The sequence below is a fragment of the Neolamprologus brichardi genome, chromosome 2 (assembly GCF_056152115.1).
Source record: "Neolamprologus brichardi isolate AB-2024 chromosome 2, ASM5615211v1, whole genome shotgun sequence".
Taxonomy (NCBI): Eukaryota; Metazoa; Chordata; class Actinopteri; order Cichliformes; family Cichlidae; genus Neolamprologus; species Neolamprologus brichardi.
Window position 1 is genome coordinate 4,348,816 of NC_142105.1, and position 22,504 is coordinate 4,371,319.

A 22,504-nucleotide genomic window follows, 5' to 3' on the forward strand; every position below is an offset into this window, starting at 1 on the left:
TATGATTTGCCATCGATTAGTCGAGTGAGCACATACCACTGCTCAGGAAAGCTGGACTGGATGTTTTTAGTAAAACAGACAGGAATGAAACATCTCTAATACATATCGCTGTTTAACTTGTTACATTGTTACTTGCTATATTTCCCATGAACACAGTGAAAGATTGTAATTCACTCTACTTGTTTGCTAACGTATTGCACGATATCGCGTGATAACAAATATACAGTTATATGTATATATATATATATATATATATATATATATATATATATGCAGTTTTGATAAAAGTTTGGCCTTTTTTCAGTTTTACTTGTTTTTGTTTATTTTTGCCTCAAGTATTCTGTAAAGCACATTTTATGGCATTGCTTTAAACTTACCTTATCTTGACCTAACTTCTATACACACATCTCCCCCCCCCCCCCCCCCCTCGACATCAATCAAGTGTGTGAGAGGCATAGTGGTAATTTGTTAACCTTTATCCAGTGATCTCTGCTGACCTTAGATTCACCCTCAGGCTGACTGTGTGTGTAGGAAAGCTGGACTGGATGTTTTTAGTAAAACAGACAGGAATGAAACATCTCTAATACATGTCGCTGTTTAACTTGTTACATTGTTACTTGCTATATTTCCCATTAACACAGTGAAAGATTGTAATTCACTCTACTTGTTTGCTAATGCACGATACAGCGTGATCACAAATATACAGTTTGGTTAAACGAATGAAGCTAAATCTCGACATGAAACGTAAAATGTACTTTTATCATATGAGCAAACATTAGTACATACACAGTTATCAGTTTGCTTAATCAAAATGTAATTTGACATTAAGAATAAAAAATAAAAAATTGTTGATATTATCTTTTTTTTCAATTAGGAAGCAAAGGCAAAGAAATTTCCTTTCCCGGCTAGATTATTATTCAAGGCACAACACTGGCTCACTGCTAACTCTGAGAGCAAATGCTCTATGCCGATGCATATTCATATGTTTAACATACAGACATGCATTCCTAATGATGTAGGGAAGAGTGGAATACAATAAAGCTCATTAATACATTTTACCATGCCAGTCAGTCCTCATCACAAAAAGGGTGCTGCACAGCGTCAAATTGAGCTAATTCAATTCCCCAGCAAAGAGCTTCTCCAGTGTGAGATGAAAACAAAAAGAAATTAAATAAAGCCATCGTTGTGCGATTACTCTTTTAGTGGAAATTTTGGACTTTTAAAAAATTCATATTTCGATAGTTTCTCATTTATCATCTCATTACCTCCTCAACTGCAAAGTTTGGTCTTGTCTTCTCATGAAACACTAACAATTAAAAAGTCACTTTTCCTTCTTTTTTTATATCTTGTTACGTTTACCGGTATTATGTGAAACAAGACACAATTTAATTTCCAGATGGCGCTGCTATTTAGTGTCATTGTAAGTCTTATATGACATGAAAATCTCACAAATGCTTAAAATTTCTTTTCTCCAAGGAACGCTGAATGCAATTAATAAATAAAATAATAAAGCAACAATTGGCAGAACTGTCCAGTTCAGAAACAACACTCTAAAAGTCGCCTTTGACCATATTTGACTGCATGCCGAACCCACCCATCAAATTGATCTAAATGCATTTATAATTAACTGATGAGAAAGTAAATAATGGGCTTGCTTCAAGTAGCTTTTTCTGGTTTCGTGAAAGCTACTTGGACAAAACTTTGTTCTAAGACGGCAGGTGGCAGAACCTGTCATAGTAAGCTAATGAATATTAAACTTGCAGACTGCATTGGGTAAATGTGCATCTCCCTGCCTGCTGCTCACATACTGCCTTATCAGAAACAATGATAGTATTCAAATCACAGTGGTAGCCAGTTCATCTTAGAAGCCTGTCTCGGTATGACCTTTTGTTATCTTCATACGTGCCCGTGTCACTTTTGGTTTTAAGATTTAACATGAACCAGCTCCTGATGTTAGAGGTTAGACAACCAGACGTCTCATCCAGCCAGAGTTGGAAGATGTCAGTAATGGCAGTGGACTTTGTTTATAAATTATTAATGATTTTCTTCCCTCCCTGTCATTTTGGACAGGCTGTGAAACAAGCCCACGCCTCTCCTGTTTGCGTGGCAGCGCTCTCCTCAAACAGATTGCAATTTATTCCTCTGCAGTTTGTCCATCAAGGCTAACTCTGACAACATAATCCCGAGCTAATCCGCCATGTTCAGTTTTTCTTGTTGGCTCTCATGCAAAGTGCTCTGCCAAATCCCACTACCTGTCAGCCTGGCCTTGCGATGCGGAGCCCAGACGAGCTGCCAGCCCTGCTGCAGTGGCTCCCGTAGGGGTGTGGGGTGGAGGCAGGTGGGGGGGCATTGTGCCTGGGTAGACTTAACCCCTGCCTCCCTCCCTGTAATCCACTGTAAACAGCCAGAGCCTTAGAAGGGCTAACTGCACTAATCAAGCCCCAAGCTTGCCCAGTCACTATCATACAGAGCACTCTAAGAACTAGAGATTTGAGATGCTACTGCAGTGTATGTGAAGCGTATGAGTGTGCATGTGGAGCAGTGGGGTCCGTTGACAGATTTTAATCCCCAAGGGGGGAAAATGTGCCAACTTAAGGCAGCGATGGGTGCCCAATCAATGGCCAACTAAAGGCTTTATCCAATTACATTAAATATTGACAAATAGAGAAGGACACTATTGCACTAAAATCACTCTAAATATTTTTATATCAATACCAAAGTATCCCTGTAGTACTATACAAAATTACAGTGCAAAATTAAAATTTAGCAAGTGGGAAGAAAAACAACCAGTTACTTATGAATTATGGTCTTAACATGGATAAAAAAGTATATACTCACATTGTTTCCTTAGGCACCAGAGGCTGGGTTGAACTCCAGTGCTCAGGACACAGCTGTGTTTCCCCAAATGGTAAACCGGCCAATCAGTATTCTCCTCTACCTTTCGCAGAGCCACATTTGAATTTCCTTCACATTCTCTTCCAGTCTCCCTGACAGTGACCCAAAATCCACAGTAAGAACATAAAAGGCTTGACAGAAGTCAAAGCCAAATGAAGTCAAACTAAGCCAACTCCCCCATCAACAAAAATGAAAGTTTCAGAAAGTTGAAGTGCACACGAGCAATAAAACTTTAAACTGTTTTTTCTTTCATGCTTTGTTTTGTTTTCTTGTACCTGTTCTTCTTTTTCATTGTTCCCTATAATGAACAAATTCAGTAGGCTGCTGTAGGTGGGGATCATGGTTTGTGGCTGTCAACAGGGGAGTTAGAATCCCACTTTGTCAATGTCCATCAAGTATAATCAGGAAAGTCCCTGGACACTAATCTGCGTTGCTGAATCATGAACTTGTTTCTGGTGTGGCACTAAAAAAGGACTTTTGTGAAACATTTTTTTACAGTACACATATCAAAATGATATTTTCACACCCAAAAAGATGTTATTTGTTGAAAAATATGATACATTTAAGATATAATTGCTACTAAAATATAACTGCATTTAAAACAAGCTAACAGCCTGTTCACTATAACAGATCTTACGCAAGTGTAAAATGTTTGCAAGCCGTTTCTTTTATCATAATAAAATTAATGAAAGGAGTGACAATTTAGATGATGTAACTACAACCATAGTATAATTATTTAATCTGAAATGGACTCTGTAAAAACAGGGGGCTCCGTGTGGACATACTGACTCTTGTTCTGTTTTACTGTGCTGCTGCTTTGTCCATTTTCAAAAAGCCTAGACTGTGGGAAAGCTCTGGACAAATATGTTTGCCACTTTAGAGCTCCAGATAAAAGTGGCCTTCAAGGGTGGAGCTTAGGGAAGTGTTGAGATGACAGTGAGAGGGTTGGTGGACCTGCAGGGAAAATGTGAACATGACATGTAGCTGATAAGAGTCCTCCAGCAGGTTAACACCAGAGCTTGTAACTGGGATTGCCCCAAGAAGCCCTCTTAGGAAGGCCTGGCATCTGCAAGATAGCAAAAGCCCTGACACTCACACCACTGAGCACACAACAGGTCTGGAAGGTGGCTAGGACAGAAGTTCCCCCCAGCACACCTCTGAAGATGATTGTTGGTAAAAAGAACAGATAGTGTACTGGTTCTTGTAAGTGTTAGACAAAGCAGGAAAACTTATAAGCCTTTTAGCTAAGACAGAAAAACCCTCACAAAAAACGTCACAAATAAGTAAACACTACAAAACAAAATGCTTGGTTCTCCATTTAGTCACAAGGAACTAGGGATGGGAATTAAAAGGAATCTAGTGATTCTGATTATTGATATTATGATTCAGTTCATTATCATTGGCTCCGCTTTGAGAGAGACCACTACCACTAAAAAGCATATCAAAGACATTATATTTGTGCAAGTTAATTGCATGCTGTAGATCAAATGTTTTTGTATGTCGGAGGTATTTTCCCTGTTTGTTGTGATCAGTGTTGGAGTTGTTGCAAAAAAAAGTAATTATTACACATATTACATAGAACATTTTTCTTAAAAGTAATGCAGTACATTATTCAATTACTCCTAGGAAAAAGTCATTCTTTATACTGCTTGTTAAATTGCCTTAATGTTACTCTGTAAAATAGCTGGAGCCCACATACCAAAACAAATCCTTATCCTAATGAGGACACACATATGATCTTTCTCTTAGCATTTAGGTATGAACACAAAGACGAGAGTGCAAAGCAAAGATGAAAACCAGCACAAAGACTCTTTGAAAGTGATTCTACTGTAGAAACATGAACAAGTAAAAACGGAGGCAGCAGCCTGACTCCTCATCAGTCTATTACCTGTTAAAGTTCAGTGTCTGGCTGTTGGGCTGGGGTCAGCATTCAATCAGCTTTAACATCACTTTGGGTTCTTCGCTAGTTTAGCATTAGTATTAGCGTTAACTGTGGCTAACTTATCGTTAGCAGCTGTCTGGCAAGCTTACTGGTAACATGCTTCTAAATAGCCAAAGTTGTGTTAGCTGCAAAATGAAGTTGAAGTCCTGAATGCAGTGGTCTTGTCCTTTTGTGCAATAAAAATAAAAGTAGTGTTCATATCCATGATGTAGACTGCTCTAATATTTTCCTCTTCTGATACACAAACTGAAATTAGCTGAAGTGCAACTGGAACTGATAAGTGAGACTGATAGACAAGCTGACTAACAATTCCAAGGAACAGGAATACTGGGAACAAGACGGATTCTCGTTTCCTATCTCTACAAGGAACTCAGCAAAGGAAGCTGTTTCCTAACTCGTTTGTGGTGTTTGCATTTTTGACAATCATCCAATATTAAACTCTGTGACGGTCTCACAACATTATCTGAGTTTTTAAAACATTGCAACCATAAAAATTAACAATGCCAAATAGATGTTGAAATTATCTCAGTTGCAAGATATATAGATTTCTTGTATAGTTCAACTGACATGAAATACTGCTCAGCCACATCAGTCTAAGTCAGGGGTGGCCAACTCCAGGCCTCGAGAGCCGGTGTCCTGGAGGTTTTAGATGTGTCCTTGATTCATCACAGCTGATATAATGGCTAAATTACCTCAACATTTCTTGAAGTTCTCCAGAGGCCTGGTAATGAACTAATCATTTGATTCAGGTGTGTTGACCCAGGGTGAGATCTAAAACCTGCAGGACACCAGCTCTCGAGGCCTGTAGTTGGCCATCCCTGGTCTAAGTGGTATTTGTTTTTTTATTTTAAATGTGATTTTTTTTGTTGAAAGAAAAATCAGAAATATGTGTGTGGGTTAAAATCAGTATCTTCCAGGGTAAAGATAAAGATTATGGTTTTCATGAACACACTGGAAAAAAATACGCATAGTGTTTTATGGATAGAATAAATGACCCAGATGGATCACAGTGATTACAATACATGGACAACATTGTTTGTGTGTTGTGTTGACAAGAGGTATATACACTGTCTTTCTTTTTCTTGTTTGTCCACACATGTGGGTATCCGGTCGTTAAGTCTGACGTCACTAGCCGTGTCTGGGCCTAAACTCCGCTGCAGGTCCATATACCAAACGATCACTATGGCATTACAGAGAGTTGAAAAGCTGTCTAAAGTCTTTCATCTTTAATAAAATGATCAGCGTTCTGCTCTACCAGGTGTAACAATTGAGTTTAACATCCAGGCATCCATGAAAACGGAATTTATGACATTTAACAGAGTTAGAAGTTAGCAGGAAGTTAACAGGAAGTTAGCTCGCTAGCTTCTATCTAAATACAATATAGCATCTCCTGACTGTGGGGTTTTGGAAACAAATTAAAACGTACAGCTCTGATATCACTTCCAACATAAATGAAGACAGAAAACTAAACAGCAGTGACGTTTGTAGGGTTACTGAAGTTTGGCTAGCTGGTATATAATGATGTGCTACGTGACCGCTAGCGACACAGCTATGTTAGCATAATATAAACAAGCTAACTTTTTTTCCACTTGATAAAAGTTAACGTGAGTGTTCTCGGTGGTCAGGAACAAATGTAATCGCATGGCAGGATGCTGTAAAAGGACCAAACTTCAGCCAGGAGAACAACTGAGATAATCCATCCACAATACGAGGTTAGTCATTCATATACTGCTGCATGGGCTGGGCTGTAGTTACATCCTAAGGTTTTAAAAACTGAGCTTAAATAAATGATTAGCGGTAATAAAAGCCGAGGGAGGTCAACAGTGATCACTGACTGTTTTAGGAGCTTTTAGAGATTAAATAGAAGAAAATACAAAACATTAAACATGTTAACAACATAAAAGCCATATTAAATGCAGACTACTTTAGGCCCGGAAGTAGGATTCGTCACGTCATCACTTAACGACCAGATATCTTCCACACACTACACTTCCAGAAAATAGCTTCATCTCTTGTGTGATACCCTAGAAACTGGCATCCTTGTGTGTGTATATGTAAAAGGTAATCATAGTACATTTAACATGAGGTCCAGTAAGCAGCCCTTGGTGGCACATTCATGTACACTATACCTGTAGCGAAATAAAAAGAGTTTCAGTTTACCCCAAACTCTTCCAGTATACAGTTTAAAGCATGTAGGAAAGGTTGGAGCAACGAGGTCTTGGTGTCTTAGTACAGAAACTTTCTCTTTGCAGTGACATTACATAGGCAATGATGCCTATCGACATTAGGATGTTCTGACCCATGAGCAGGCTTATTACTCATTAATGTGTTCCTAAATGACTACTCAGTACTCATGGGTCAAACCACATTCATATTCTACGTTCACCTTAATTTTGATTAATGAGGGTTGCTATTAGATAGTGGAGGCTGGGTGTCAGGGATGGTGATGGCACATTTGGCAGCAATAACCATAAAATGGTAAACAACATATTTTAATGTTAAGGCATATTTGTCATGCATGGACCCATCATGTCCACAGCAGCCAATACAGATTTTTGCCTTGCAATATGTTCCACCAAGGTATCTTATTTTTTTTCTGTAAACACATTGTAAACACAATATTTTTGCTATTCTTTACCAAACCTTGTATTTGGTATATCCCAATAACCAATTATGAAAATACTTCTATTCATAGCTACAGGAAGATTGCATGATTCAAAAGAAAAAGAAAGCAGTCACATATACCTGTAGATTTGTTGAGTGTTATACCATATCTTATAGGCTAGTCTCAATAGACCACAGAACAAATGTCACAAAACCAGAAAGGACAAGAAAAAGGCAATAAAAAGTGAGTGATGACCATTGATATTTCAGCTTGATGAAATCCTGTGTCAGGAGACTTTGCTTGGCTTTACATAAACAGGGTAATAAATAGATCGATCACACATAGCAAAGGAGATTCATGTCACATTAAGTGACAGGACACTGAACATAGGCCCAGCTATGTCTCATTACTCAGAGGACATTTCCCTCGTGTGTGTGCGTGTGTGTGTGTATGTTGTGTGTGTGTGCATGAGAACATGACTGAGATGATAGGAGTTTGCATGTACCAAGCCAGGCACAGTATAGAGGACAGCTGCTGCAGATACATCACTCTGCAAGATGAAAACCACATTCTGAGGGCTTAAGTAGCGCTGCTGGCTGTCCAGTTATAGTTAAATGTTGGAGAAATTGTGTTTGTATAATGACTGTGTCTAATAGGTTCAGTGGGTGGTGAGTTTAACTTTGAAAACAATAATGTAAACAATTTCTGTATGATACAACATAATATATTACTGTAAATTCTCTTGATTGTTATATATATGATATATATATATATATATATTGTGTCAATTTCACTTCACCCTGCAAATGCAGTGTTACGTTCTCATTTGCATTTGTTTCATGTTGAACGTATATCACTTGTTTATAACTTAGCAGTCACCAAAATTTGTGACTGAACAAACTAAAATTTTCTTTGAAAAATCTTTCCTAAATATAGAATGAACAAAAGCTCAACTAAATTCAAGGCTTGCGGTTCCGAGGCTCACTATGTGTCATGGGCTGGGTCGTGTGACCCAGTGTTTGAGTTTTATGTATTTTTGTATCCATTTTTGATCGAGTTAATTTCTAGGTGGCTATTTAGTCCTTCATTTCTTAGTTGTTTCTGTCATCTCCCCCTGTACTCAGTCTCCCTGATTCGTGCGTCTACCTGTCATGTTTCATGTCTGTGTGGTTATGTTAACTTCATGTCATGATTTATCTTCATGTCTCTGGGTTTCCTGTTTTATTTTGAAAGAGTCTGGTGTTCTTTGTTCACTGGATTTAGGTTTACTCTCCCCTGTGCTGTAATTATGTTTCATTCTAGTCAGCTGTGTCCTCATGTGTCTCCACTTCCCCTGATCACCTCATGTGTGTATTTAGTCCTCAGTCTTGCTGTGTTCAGTGTCGCGTCATCTGCGTTCTCACCTCCATGTTTTCACAGTCAGTCTTTGCAGTGATCATCATAGTCTCTGAGTCTTCTTAGTTTGTCACAGTATTAGTTTTCCCAGTTTAGTTATAGTTAGTTTAGTCACGCTATCCCTGCTGTGTTTGTACACTTTGTCTTCAGCCATAACAAAGGCTCGCTTTCTGTTAAGTTCACTCCCGTCTACTCACTTGTGTACGCACCTGGGTCCATCACACACACCACCGCACGGCCTGTCTCCGCAGACCGTGACACTATGACCTCTTGTAAACTGCACTGTTTAGATGTCAAATGCAGTGATTATTATAGAATTTTAGAAATTACAGTGTTGACTTTTCTATGCGACTGTCAGCATTTGTACGTATGGACGAATGGACTGCAGAGGTACAGGCCTGTCCAAAAAGGTAAGCTGAATTTTACGGCAATTTAAAAAAAAGCAATTCAATTTGGAAATGGAAATTATAAATGCACATATTGCATTGTGGTAAAAAGCAAATACAGGTACAGTAGCACTGAACATCTGAACTAATTGTAGAAGCAAGAGGGCCTACAGTATGCAAGTCAAATTTGTGGAAATTGGCTAATCCTGATATATTTCTTTTGAACTAACACAGTTCCTCATCAGGCCATGAGGCAGTCTTTAAAGCATCAACTCACTTAAAACAAATTGGCTATGCGTGTACTGAGCTTTTATGGTTTTCATGCATATTGGCTCAATATTTTGGTTTCAGGTTGTTTCTGCATATTTTTTGAGTACATTGTAAAGGTGGCAGCATTATAAATCCATCCATCCATCCATTCGCTTCCGCTTATACTTTTCAGGGTCACGGGGGGTGCTGGAGCCTATCCCAGCTGTCATAGGGCGAGAGGCGGGGTACACCCTGGACAGGTCGCCAGTCTGTCGCAGGGCCAACACACAGGGACAGACAACCATTCGCACTCACATAGCATTATAAATCATTAATTTATAAATAATTAAATAAATGTGATTCCTTTATACTATAAACACTGAATATAAACAGATCAATGAGCCGTTTATTTATTCATCAGCTCAGTAAGGGTTCTAATACATTTACCTAACAAGAAATTTCAAGACCATATTGCATCTTCTGTAATTGAAATTGAAATATAATTTGATCCGAATACTTTCAGTGCATTTACGACACTTTTGGTGGTTCTATACTGCTCTTATTTTGTGGTTTTAGCTTTATAAAAACATTACAAATACGTTTATATTTTATCAACTGTTGACAATTCAAAAAGTAATGTGGCCCAGTGTCAATTGTTGCACTGTTGTAAAGACTGACTTTTTTTGACCTCTTCTAAAATCAGAGGAGGCAGAGTTTACCATTAAAGCCAAAGAAAATATAAGATGTGCTTACATGTTGTTTCAATCATCTAACAAATTCTTGTGACATCCTGAAACAATTCTTGGCGGTCACTGTTATAAATAACTAGATACAAAAAAGCATAAATGCAGCAAAGAGAGAGAGAAAAAAAGAGACAACAGAATAAATTAGATACAAAAATATCAAAAAGTGCCAAACCGCACACATTAGGGTCTTGGAGTCAAGTAAGATAATACTTTATATTGAAACATTTTTTTGGAATGGTTTTCATACAAATGACTGAATATGAGCCACATATTCACAGTGGGATCCATCAGTTTAACATTTCGTTTGACAGAGTTTGATGAGATGTTGATGGTGAGACTAGGCAATTTTTTTTACCACAGCTCCTGCCAGGAAAGAATGGCACTTCTGTCAGTGTATATAGATGGTTATTACTTCCATCTGTTTTTTTTTCCGTCTTTCGTCAGGTATACGCACATGCAAGACAATGTCTCCCGTGTCTCTAGTCACTTGAATAAAAAAGTGATTTTCTTATGCATTAATATTTTTATCCATGTTATCTGAAACGGTCAAGTAAGTGATAAAATTGAAAAAAAGTTGATTTCTGGGCGACTGCATTTGTATACACTGCAAATTACAAGCTGTCCAGGTCTCAACATGCAGACAACATTACACCAGACAACATACCTATCAGAATTACTAAACAAATTGCCATCTAGCTGACATCAGGAGACAGAACATCTAAACAGCCAGAGATATGTGTATATTACACACAGAGACATGCATTCTTTGTCAGTCTAACGACCATTAGAAAGATAAATCAGTGTGACTATATACAAGCTTTTATACGCATAGGTTAAAATGCAAAGAATTAGGCAGCTCAAACCTGTGGAAAAAAAATTCATGTAAGAAAATTACTTTTGCTGTTTGAAGCTGTGACATAAGAAATTACTCAGTAGCCATGGTACTTTCTTTTTCAACTGTATACATTGCACATTACTCTTAAATTAGTTTTTCATGGTTTCCTCTCCTCTCTATGTGTATAATTTAGGTAAAAAAGCACTGGGAGCATCGCATTAGTTCACCTAAAGTTACTTAAAGCTAACACATATTTGAAATAGTTTGCCTTTATACAATGGCTTTTCCATATTTTACAACATACATTATAATATAGAAAAAGATATAATAAATACTCTCTTTTAAAATGATTAATACCCCAAACCTTTAAGGTCCCTTTCTGGTTCTTTTACAAACTGGATCTTATATTTTTGAATGATTGAATCTTGGACTGATAATTTTCCAGAGTTATTCCAGAGCCTTAATGAATGTGTAATGCTGGGCAATGATGACAGACACAAACTTCTGATTTAAACATTTATTATTTAGTCCAAAAGTGTCTCATAATTCTGAGGTGTGTTGGCATTTTGCATCGTGATGAGCCAGAAGTCTGAGCGATGAGCTGTAGAAGCGCCAAGACTCGTCTCCGCAGAGGCAAGTAGGGCCTCATCTGTGACTGAGTGGGTGCTATAACACCAAGCAGAGAAGTGCCGGGTCGCAGTAAAGGTTAACAAAATCAAGAAAGGGAATTTACGAGCGTCCGTGCTTCACGAGCGATGTCGCCAGCAGCAAGGGAGGGAGTGTAAAAGACAAGGGTGAATGAGAGGATTAGAAAGTGTGTGAGGGCGTGTGTGCAGATGTATGTGTGTCTGTGTGCACTGGGCATTGGGGTTTTTCCTACGTTGAAAGTCGTATGTTTGGACAGAATTATGAGGGACCCTTTCTGCGAGTGTGTGCTCATTCACTGATGTCTTGGTGCCCTCCATACACTGAATAAAAGCTGAAGGGTCAGCATCATGCAACTTACTTTGAAAATAATCTAAAGGCACAATAATGTGACATGCTATCATGCACATGCTCAAGTCTGAATAATCACAGGCACCTATCGTAGTATGAAAAAGGTCAAAACTCTATTGTGTTAATGAACTTCTTCATACTCAGCAACACCAACAAAGAACAGAAACTGTGGGTTCTTTAAAAGTGCATTAAACCTGCAACACCTGCATGCTATTTGTATTAAATATGTTTGAAAAGTAATTTAAAATAGAATCAGATGTTCTTGATTTTTAGAAATTTGTTGGGATGTTGTTAAAATGAATGAATTGCAGGGTGCCAAGTTAGCCAACGATGGCCACCATACATCAAAACCATACACCAGTGGACCCCAACCCCCGGGCCGGTACCGGTTTGTGAGTCGTTTGGTACTGGGCCATGAGAGTTCAGGCTCAGGTCTGAAATTTATGGTTTTCAGGGTTTTTTATCATTTTTATCGCTAACTCGGTTTTCCTGGGTCTTTTCCCGTGTGCTATGAATAAATCTTTGTTCTTTTGGCACCGGTACTGGTTTTATTTTCTTGTATTTATGACACCTTAAAGGTAAATGGCCTGTATTTGTATAGCACTTTTACTTAGTCCCTATGGACCCCAAAGTGCTTTACACTACATTCAGTCATCCACACATTCACACACTGGTGATGGCAGCTACATTGTAGCCACAGTTGCCCTGGGGAGCACTGACAGAGGCAAGGCCACCGGGCCCTCTGACCACCACCAGTAGGTAACGGGTGCCCAAGGACACAACGACCAAGACTGTTGGAGCCGGGGCTCGAACCGGCAACCTTCCGATTACAAGACGAACTGCCAACTCTTGAGCCACAATCGCCCCACACCTTAAAGGCCGGTCTGTGAAAGTAACTCCAAACTGTAAAACTGTATACACTAGTTTGATACATGCACTCGATACGAATTAAAAATGTCCAATTCTACTGCTGAAGGTTGCACATCTAAAGATGACTGTTTTGGGAAATACCAGTGATAGTAGTCACAACAGCAAAAGGTAGGCACATCCACCATTGCTACTGGAAGAAAATTTGCCTTTCAATACAAAGCAAGATGTATAATTAGGATTTTCAAACACGGACACTAAGCATCTTCTGTCTGGTTTGCTTTTCCCATCTGTGTAGGTTCACTGTAGCTCTTTGCTCAGTAACAGAGTCTGCTTGAAACAGCTTTAATAGATCTTTCAGCTGTGACAGATTGTGATAATTATCAAAACATTTTTGTTTCCCCCCTTTTTGGGATTGCTGAAAATAAATTGAATCTTTGTGCTCATATTGAAACTTTCACACATTAAAATCAGACTTGATAGCTCGGATCATATCAAACCATTTAAGGGTTTCCCATTATTCAGCTAAAAACAACATCCAAGTGTATTCATACTGACATCTATTAATGAAAACAATACACACACAGATCGCCAACACAGAGACACTTAAACTGTACAGATAAGATGCCTCGTCTGTGCTTTCTGACTGTCTATATGTGGAGTAGAGACCATAGATTTTGGGAGACAACCTCGTGATAGGACACTTCATCACAGTGGTTTGTGGAAGGTTCTCAGCTCTCTCTCCCCCACTGATAGCTCCAGTTTGTCTGGAAGAAGTTATGCTTTGTGATAGTCTGGCAGAATCATGGAGTTGTCTCCTCAAACCAGTTGAAATGCATACATTGTATCAAGTTCTGAAACATGTGGTTTTAATTTGATCCCTCACAAAACTGCTTTCATTTTTCTTGATAAATGTCGTACAGTGCTAATGCTATTATTCTACACATTATCAAAGTAACAACAGATGATATAAGTGGTGGATTTCCAACCGAGCATACTGCTGTGAATTGAACATATATGTAATGTTGCATCACATTTTGGCTTCCTGACCGGCTTCTTGCTGGCCTCTTTTGGTCCTCACCACATGTGAGGATATTCATCATTTTCACATATAATAACACAGAGCATTGGATTTCCCTTTTCTTATGTTTACGCTGCTACCACTGAGCTTAGTGCACAGTGGGCATCAGTCAGCCTGACCATCCAACCAACTGTGGTGCTGATAGCTGATCTAACTCAAGCAACATTTTGAGTTTTCAAAAAACTGTTGGGGAGAATCTGTGGCTGACAGCTCCACCCCGAGTTGAATACCATCCATCTCTCCAACAGACGTTGCCTGCTGCCTCTCTGAGATTCAGTCGGAGAGCATATTTGCCGGATGACAGTGTGCTCTGTGTACCATCCATTATGGCTAAGGTAGATACAGTGTCATCAGGACCCTCTCATGCTGGCATAAATCCATGGACAACAATAAGTCTAGGTCAAGTGATTTATACACAAGGGCACGTATGGACATGCTCTGAGTCCTGTGTTCTGCAGACATATACATAGAGGCATGTTCAAACACACATATGCCATGCAACTGCCCAGCGCAAACTGTGGAAACCTGTTACTGTACTCAAGAGGACTGTAATGGGAGTCTTGTTTAAAGTACAGAGGAATCTGGACAAAGTCTGGCGGAGGTCAATGCTTGAGGAAATGCAGAGCTTGAAGGAGTGAGTGCTAGCAGGTCTCCTCCTTCCTGCTCCTCCTCAAAGAGCAGGAGGAGGTGGTGCATTGTGGATCACCCAGATACTCATGCATTTCACACATGTATGCATTTTGAAAGCAGAGGGTTGTGCACAGACAGCAGAAGATGAAGTGCTAAGTGGGTTTACGGCACTTAATCTTTGAAGGAATATCGAGTGTGTCTTGGTGGCTCACGTGTAACATCTCTGACCAGCCCCTGGTATTACTTCTGTTTTCCACAAAGTAATATCTTACTTGGGTAAACCAAAGTGTTCCCATGGCTACAGCAGAGATAAATTACCACATGACAAAGGTTAAATTGATACGATCTTTTGTCAATAAAAGGGTGTACCTGCTTTGCAATAACTCACTCAAAGTGATTTTTATCAACTAAATGTGTTGTTCTGGCCTAAATGTGGATTTCAGAAAGTTATAAGTGAAAGAAAGAAACAAAAAACACACAGATGCACACACAATAGGGTCATTTCTATTGTAACAAAAGCATAGTTCCCATCATAGGACTATTGGGGATCTGCCAAAGAGGGACTGATCCTTGTGATATTCCCCACTATCCACTGTTTGTTAAAAAAAAAAAAAATACAACTGACAGTTGCTTGTCTTATCCATAGTCCTCATGACCCCTTGTTGTACATCATCAGACTTCAACAATATTGACTTCTGTAGAAGAGATTAGCTGTCAAGCTTTTATTTTGTTAAGGGATCAAGGTCCTTCATGTTCTTACCTAAATATAACTTTACTCCATTGCAGGTTTGAAATTGCTGGTGCAGGTGGTATTTCATTTATGGGAGCACTCAAGACCCAGAATGCTTTGGCTTGACCACTGAGCTTTGGAGGGATTATCTGATGAATTCATGTTTTACAGCAGCTGTTAGTGAGAAGTCACCAGGGGTCTAAAAGTGGATGTGAATGCCCTCACCAATTGTGCCATATGGTCACTTTCTTTTTTCCCTCGTCTGAAAACCTCATCTATTTTCAAACGCTGGTTTGCCTGTTCAGTACACACCGTTATTTAGAATATCTTACTGGTTTTAATGGTGAGGGAATGGAAAAAGCATGATATTAGAAGATTACTGTTATGAGGGCTGTATCAAACTACACCCAAATTTAAACGTCCTTAACCCTGTCTCTAGCAGCATCAAGTTAATCTTGTGCATGTCTACATTGATAAGGATCTCCTGCAAGAAAACTATGCAGCACCTCTTAGGTCATTGGAAATTTTGATTTATGAGGCAGGAGGAGCCAGGATTGACGAACTGCTAATGCTCACTTGGATGCTTGGATTGCCATTGCCATTCACAAGAGGCCAGTAGGCCAGGACTAAATGAGACTGGGAGAAAATGTCACCTGCATGCACAACCTTTTACACCACAGAGTCCTTCTCAGAACTGTAAACTATCTCACACGCCACTGGCCACTTCCATTGATGGCTTATGTCAGAATCCAACTAGCGGCACCAGCTTTCCCCCACTTCGCTGTAAATCAAATTGCTATCTAAAGAGCAGGACTCAGTCTTACACTGCACGACAGTGACATATGGGAAATCCCCACTCTTGCAATATACCACTGGAAGTCTAACAAGATCAAAAAGGTCACAGGCTAGACTTAGCACACTGGATTTGGATTTTTGTTACATGGTGTGCAAGCAAAGAAGAAGCCAATTACTAGACCTCCTGCAGCAAGAGACACCTTGTTGACAGACTTTAAATATTTGAAAAACTGTAGAGTGTCTAGTGGAATATTTAGTTTAACAAAGTTGATACATTTAGATTTTAAAAAATCTAAAGTTGGTTTTGTCAGTGAGTATATCCTTGAAGACACCCAATTTAAAATGCCAAACTTCACAGAAGAAGTACAAATGTTTATGTTATGACAAACACGTTTTAGCTTCTTTAGCTAATATTGCCAGTGTATGTGAATTTAAATTTTCTACATAAGACTTAAAGTTCTACACAATTAAAGACATTTTAACAGCCTTTACCTCCTTGATGAGCTTCACCCCATTAATTAGAGTGATTCATGAAATTCTCAGCAATCATTTCATTAACTTTGTCTGTACATGCAGCACAGATGGTAGCTGTAGCTAAGGTGGCAGAGCAGGTCAGCCACAAATCAGAAGGTCGGTGGTTTGATCCCAGGCTGCCTCCTGGCTAAATACCAAATATCCTTGGGCAAGATACTGACCTTGCCCAAGTACTAATATACACATATATTAAAAAAAATCATCTTTCAATGTCAAGAAACCAAATACATTCTCATCTTAGCTGAAAGTTATAATCTTAGTCCCGCCATTTTTGTTTGCTATGTGCATTTGTTTACCAATGGAAGTGTTGATCATGGGGTCCTCAGCTTTTATATGATATAAGGGCAGGGCAGGGATAGCTCAGTAGGTAGAGTGGTTGCCCCATGATCAGAAGGTCGGGGGTTCGACTCCACTGAACGGCTACCCTGAGGTACCCCTGAGCAAGGTACCGTCCCTACACACTGCTCCCTAGGCGCTGCACTGGTGGCTGCCCACTGCTTCACTGGGTGAATGGGTTAAATGCAGAGAACTAACACATACACATTACATTACATAACCCCATGTCTGCCTACTGGTGGTGGTCAGAGGGCCTAGTGGCCTCTCTCAGTGCGCCCCAGCTACAATGTAGCTTGCCATTGCCAATGACTGAATGTAGTGTAAAGCGCTTTGGGACTGAGTAAAGCGCTATACAAATGCAGGCCATTTACAATCCACCTCAAAAGTTACTACAGTATAGTTTAGCAATGGTTGCTATGTCCAACTTTTAAATACAGTTACAATACACATTATTCATGTGTCTGCATCACTTTAGATTATAACTGATAAAGTCAATCTTATTTAAAGTGGGGTACACTCTTGAGTGTACCCCACTTTTACCCCACTTGAGTGTACCCCACTATTATCATCGTCATCCTCTGTTTGCTATATTATATAATAAATATCTGATTACATAGAAAGACAAACTTTGAAATAAGACTATATTCAGTGAATTAAATATTGTAATAGAAATGTAGTTGCTAAAAGCAGCAAACTGGAAGTGTTAAAAAATGTAATTAAATTAATCTCATTACCTTTTCTTATTAAGATCATGGGGAAGTGACTTTTTTGGGCTTCAAAGCCCAAAAAAGTTTTGGTAACGGACAGATATATTTTTTCTTCGCGAAACTTCATTGCCTGATCGCACATGCCTAGTTTCATTCAACTGATCAAAACTTTAAAGCAGGGACCAGACTGAATCTATATATAAGTCTGCTCTCCTTGAGCTTGAGGATTTACTTTTGGTTTGTCAACCTCTGGGCACCATGGAGACGGGGTCATGACCACCCAACTGCAATCCTTAATCAGTCCTTACAAAGCAAAGCTGCTGCTCATCTCACTAGGGGGCTTCCTTTACCTTCTGATAGCATGTTTTTATGAGGTTCACATGGAGGGGTCACTACCCTCTCTCATGGAGTCATAGACCCCTGCCATGTTGGCCCTTGTGTCTGTTTGCTGCAGTGGTAATCCACTTGTGCTTGCTTTCCACTGAGCAACAAGTCTGCGACTTAGTGACTTGGCTGTTTGTAGGGGGAGCTTCAGTGATCACTGCAGTAATTGGTTCATCCGAGTCCCTATATCTCACCCTTTTAAGGTTTTTGATTGGCCAAGTTTGCCAAGAAGAAGAGGAGGAGACAAGTAAGGGATTATCGGATGAGAAATTACCCAGGAGAAAAAAGCAGCATGAGTTCAGCAGCTTCACAGCTGATAGAAAATCCTCCTGAATTTTTCAGGAAAATAGAAAACTTTTGCAGCACCGAGCTCACTGTCATTTGTTTTGACCTTTTGTTCTCGAAGTTTTGCTTCATGCTTTGTGGTTGTAACCATTTTGTCTCCTATTTTGTAAAACACAAATGCACAAACGCAGATTTTAACATGTTACAATTTTACAGATTCTATTAACCAAAAATATCTGCAATTTGAAAATCCATCCCTTGTATTATTGGGTGAGAGGCAGGGTACACCCAGGACAGTCCATCACAGGTCTACCACAGAGATAGACAACCATGCATGCCCATTTTCATGCCTATGGGCAATTTAGAATTAACCTCAAACTTCCAACTATATCAGTAATCCTTTGAATCCTTCATAAAAATGCTACTTTTTGCCTACAGTGCATCGGGAAGTTAATTGTGCTTCATATTTAAGCAAATTGTTAATATTCAGGACATGATTAAACAGTCATAACCAAAACTCAATTACAATCTAAATTTAGCCTTTAGCTACTGTACTGGTGGATAAACAGTCACTATTATCAGTGTGGGATATAAATCTATAGAAATATTAGAAGAAAGGGAGGTAAAGGGATAAAAAGGGTAAACATATCTTAAATCACTACCTCCACAACAGTCAGAATATTTGGTATCTAGTATCTGGACCTCGGCTTTAAATCTGCCAACTGGTGCGAAGTAGAACAAGAAAAATGTCTGTCTTTCAGACAAAGACGTTTGCTTTTCTTTTGGAGGTTGGTGAGCTCCTTTACAACTGATAAGACGACTGCATTCCTGGTGAGCTCGCAGGCTGGCCCCTTAGCTGACCCCACCTGACAATGTCCAGTCACGAGAGGCTCCCCTGCCCGTGCGCAACACAGCCGAGACCCCTCTCATCTCCCTCCCCATCTCCTGCCGCCAAACACTCACCCACACTGAAGAGTGCAGAGATAACAAGCAGAAAGCAGGGCGTTCTTTGAGTGTACTCTACACGCACATGGGGCCTGCGATAACAGCATTTTTGGAGATGCTTTGGGAAACGACGGACACTTTGTGTAGATTCATTTTTGCTTGAATACACATAAAGAGCTTTTACTATTAATATTCTTATCATTTTTAATTTGATTGAAGCTTTAAATTCAGATTTTGAAAAAGGGACATATAGTAAGGTTAATTGTAATAATATCTATGAGCTGATACATACAACTGGATAGCTGAACTGAAAGCTAAATGATTCTTGAACCACTTTTATTGGGACTCTAGTTTTGCAGCAGCTCAAAGACCGTTTGCTGGGTAAACAGAAGCATCCTCTGTTAATATTAAATTGTAATATTTCTTTCACCGAAAAATTGGCATCAATTGACATGGTCATTTATAGTTTGTTTATCTCTTAGAGGCAAATCCTGCCACGTGCATGACATTGCGTAGACAGTCGCTGATAAGTCGAGTCTTCCACAGCAACAAACACGACATGGATTGAATCGGAAGATTCCTGATGACAAGTTTTCATCGGCTTCAAACTCCTTGTCAGGCCTTCCAAACTGACAACACACACCAGTATTGTTTGCAAAAGGGATAGATCACAAGCATGACATGGATCTGAGTTTAAAATTTACGTTTTATTTTCTGTCATTTTTATTATACTTGGTTGGGAAACTGTGAAACATTTTATTGCTGCATAAATCTGAATGGCTTTGCAGTCAAGGGCAATAAACTACACATCAAACTAAGTGTAAGAAAAAAAAACCCTCACAGCTTCGTTCTATTAGTGAAAAACATTTGCTAACGTATTTATTCACTGTTCTGTTGCCACATATCTATAGACAACAACTTTCTTTATTTTTCAGTTGCTAATTTCTCCTTTATTACTTATACGTTTGTGTTTTGCAAAAGCAAACAATGCTACATCTATATACAGAGCAGGACTGATCCTGCACAAATGGATAAGTTGCTTGTTGTCCCCTTAGAAAACTGCTGAATTCAAATGCAACACATTGAGAACATGCATTTTTACTTTTATGAATGCAGGAAATGAATCAAAGTTGGTGGACATGAAGGCCTTTTTCTGTGTGTGCTTTCGTGTGTGTTTGTGCGACTTGCACTGGGTCTTCAGAACAGTAACAACAAAAGCCCTTCAGCTATGAGTCCAGTTGGCTATCGCAGCAATTGCAGGTTAACAGAGGATAGAAATCAAGTTACTTAGTCCCGTTGTAAACCCCAGATTAACATGATCTTATTCAGCATGAATTGGCTCGCACATGCTGGGGCGGTGGAGCTAAGAGTGACTTAGTGAGGCTTACACTAGCTCGTTCAGTGTCTGGGATGGGATGGAAAGTCTCCTGTGGGAAGAAAGAGAACAGCAGAACAATGTTTAAGCCGGCAATTTCAGGAAGCCATGGGATCAAAGAAATTAAGAGTCTCAATTCCTTCAGTTATACAATCTCAAGAACAATGATACCTCCCTTGTGAAAGTGTTTATATCAGACACGGACAGCAGTATAGGGGTGCGGGAAATAGACACATCTGGGCATTTTTTTAAAAGCATTTGCTTAAATCAAGAGTGAGGAGATAACCATCCCATACACATTACTATGGGACAATAAGTCAACATAGGTTCACTTTGGAAGTGTACTTCAAAATGCAGTTCGTTCACTAACGCACAGTTACAAATGATTTCTTTTTCTTTCTTTTTTGTGGCGGTAATTCTGTGATAGTTATTTGGGAATATTTTGGGGCAGTTTAATAAAATTGTTTCTGAATTATAAGTTATTTTTCAGGTAAAAAAAATATGATAATAAATAATAATTTAAAAAAAATATAAGTGGATCGTAGATTTTAAAGAAGCAATTTCTACCTTCTTATTGAAATGCTCCCATCCTAATCAGCAAGTACTCATAACCAAACTGAGAGAAATCCCACGCACTTACAAATAAAGTAATTCAACTTAAATTGGTAATTAACAGTCTTTCACATAACTCACTTAATTTTGCATGCAAGGCCTTTGAACATATTATTTCTCTGGCTTCTCTCAGGATTGCACCACAATCAGTGAATCCACCACGCTCACTGAATCTGTTGCTGTATTCTCACTGTCAAATCAAAGCTGGTGAGTACTGCCTTTACTTAATTCCCCTGATTAACAAGAAGCTGCATTTTTAGTGTAAATGACATCTGAATGTCAGAGTTGTTGGTGGTATCACACTTTTGTTTCACACCCTAGTTAATTTTTATCTCTCAAACTTTTTTTTGGCACATCTGGAGACTTGGGTGTGGAGTAGTGTGTCAGAATTCCAGTTACCAAATGTGACCTCTGGATGACTGGATGGTTAAATCAGTTGAAAAGGATCCAGGTCCAAAGTTAATCTTTATCAACTATTAATAAAAAGTTTATAATTAGAAAAAAAGGATTGAATCTGCAGTAAATGCTTTTAAAATGTTAACAGAATGTGCTTTGCTAACACTTTAACAGGCAACTTGACTGATATTATAGCTTTCCACAACAAATGCATTTTTACAACAAATAATAAAAGAAATGTGTAAAAGTTTTCAGCACATTTAGTGTACGTTTGTAATAAAAACAGCTTGTAATTGCATTGACATTGCCCTTTGTTAAGTTGCAACAAGTGGATTTACAGAAGCCGACAAGCTTGTCCAGGTTTGTCAATAAATAAAGTGGAACTGTGATGAATTTGTTCGATTAAAAACACACTGCACCCTGGTCACATATTCCCTGTTTGTTCAAAAATACTAAACTAACTACGGCTAAAAGTCAATGCATAGTATTAGATTCATAAAAGATGGTACTATTATGCACGAATAAACAATGTGTTACAGTAAAGTACAGGTGAAAAAGCTCAGTGTGGTGTTACTCTTTCACTACATCCATTTGACTTCTTTATGAAGTCTTCGTTTTAAGTTATACTTAAAGTTAACTTAGCTTCTTTAGTGGATGCAGTTCAGTCTCTAGTGGTCTACCAGACACATCACACTTGGCCCCTGGTTTTTCCAGAGTTCATAGACACCCACTGCTGTACTAACCTGCAGTGCACTAGCCTATTTATACAGATCCAATG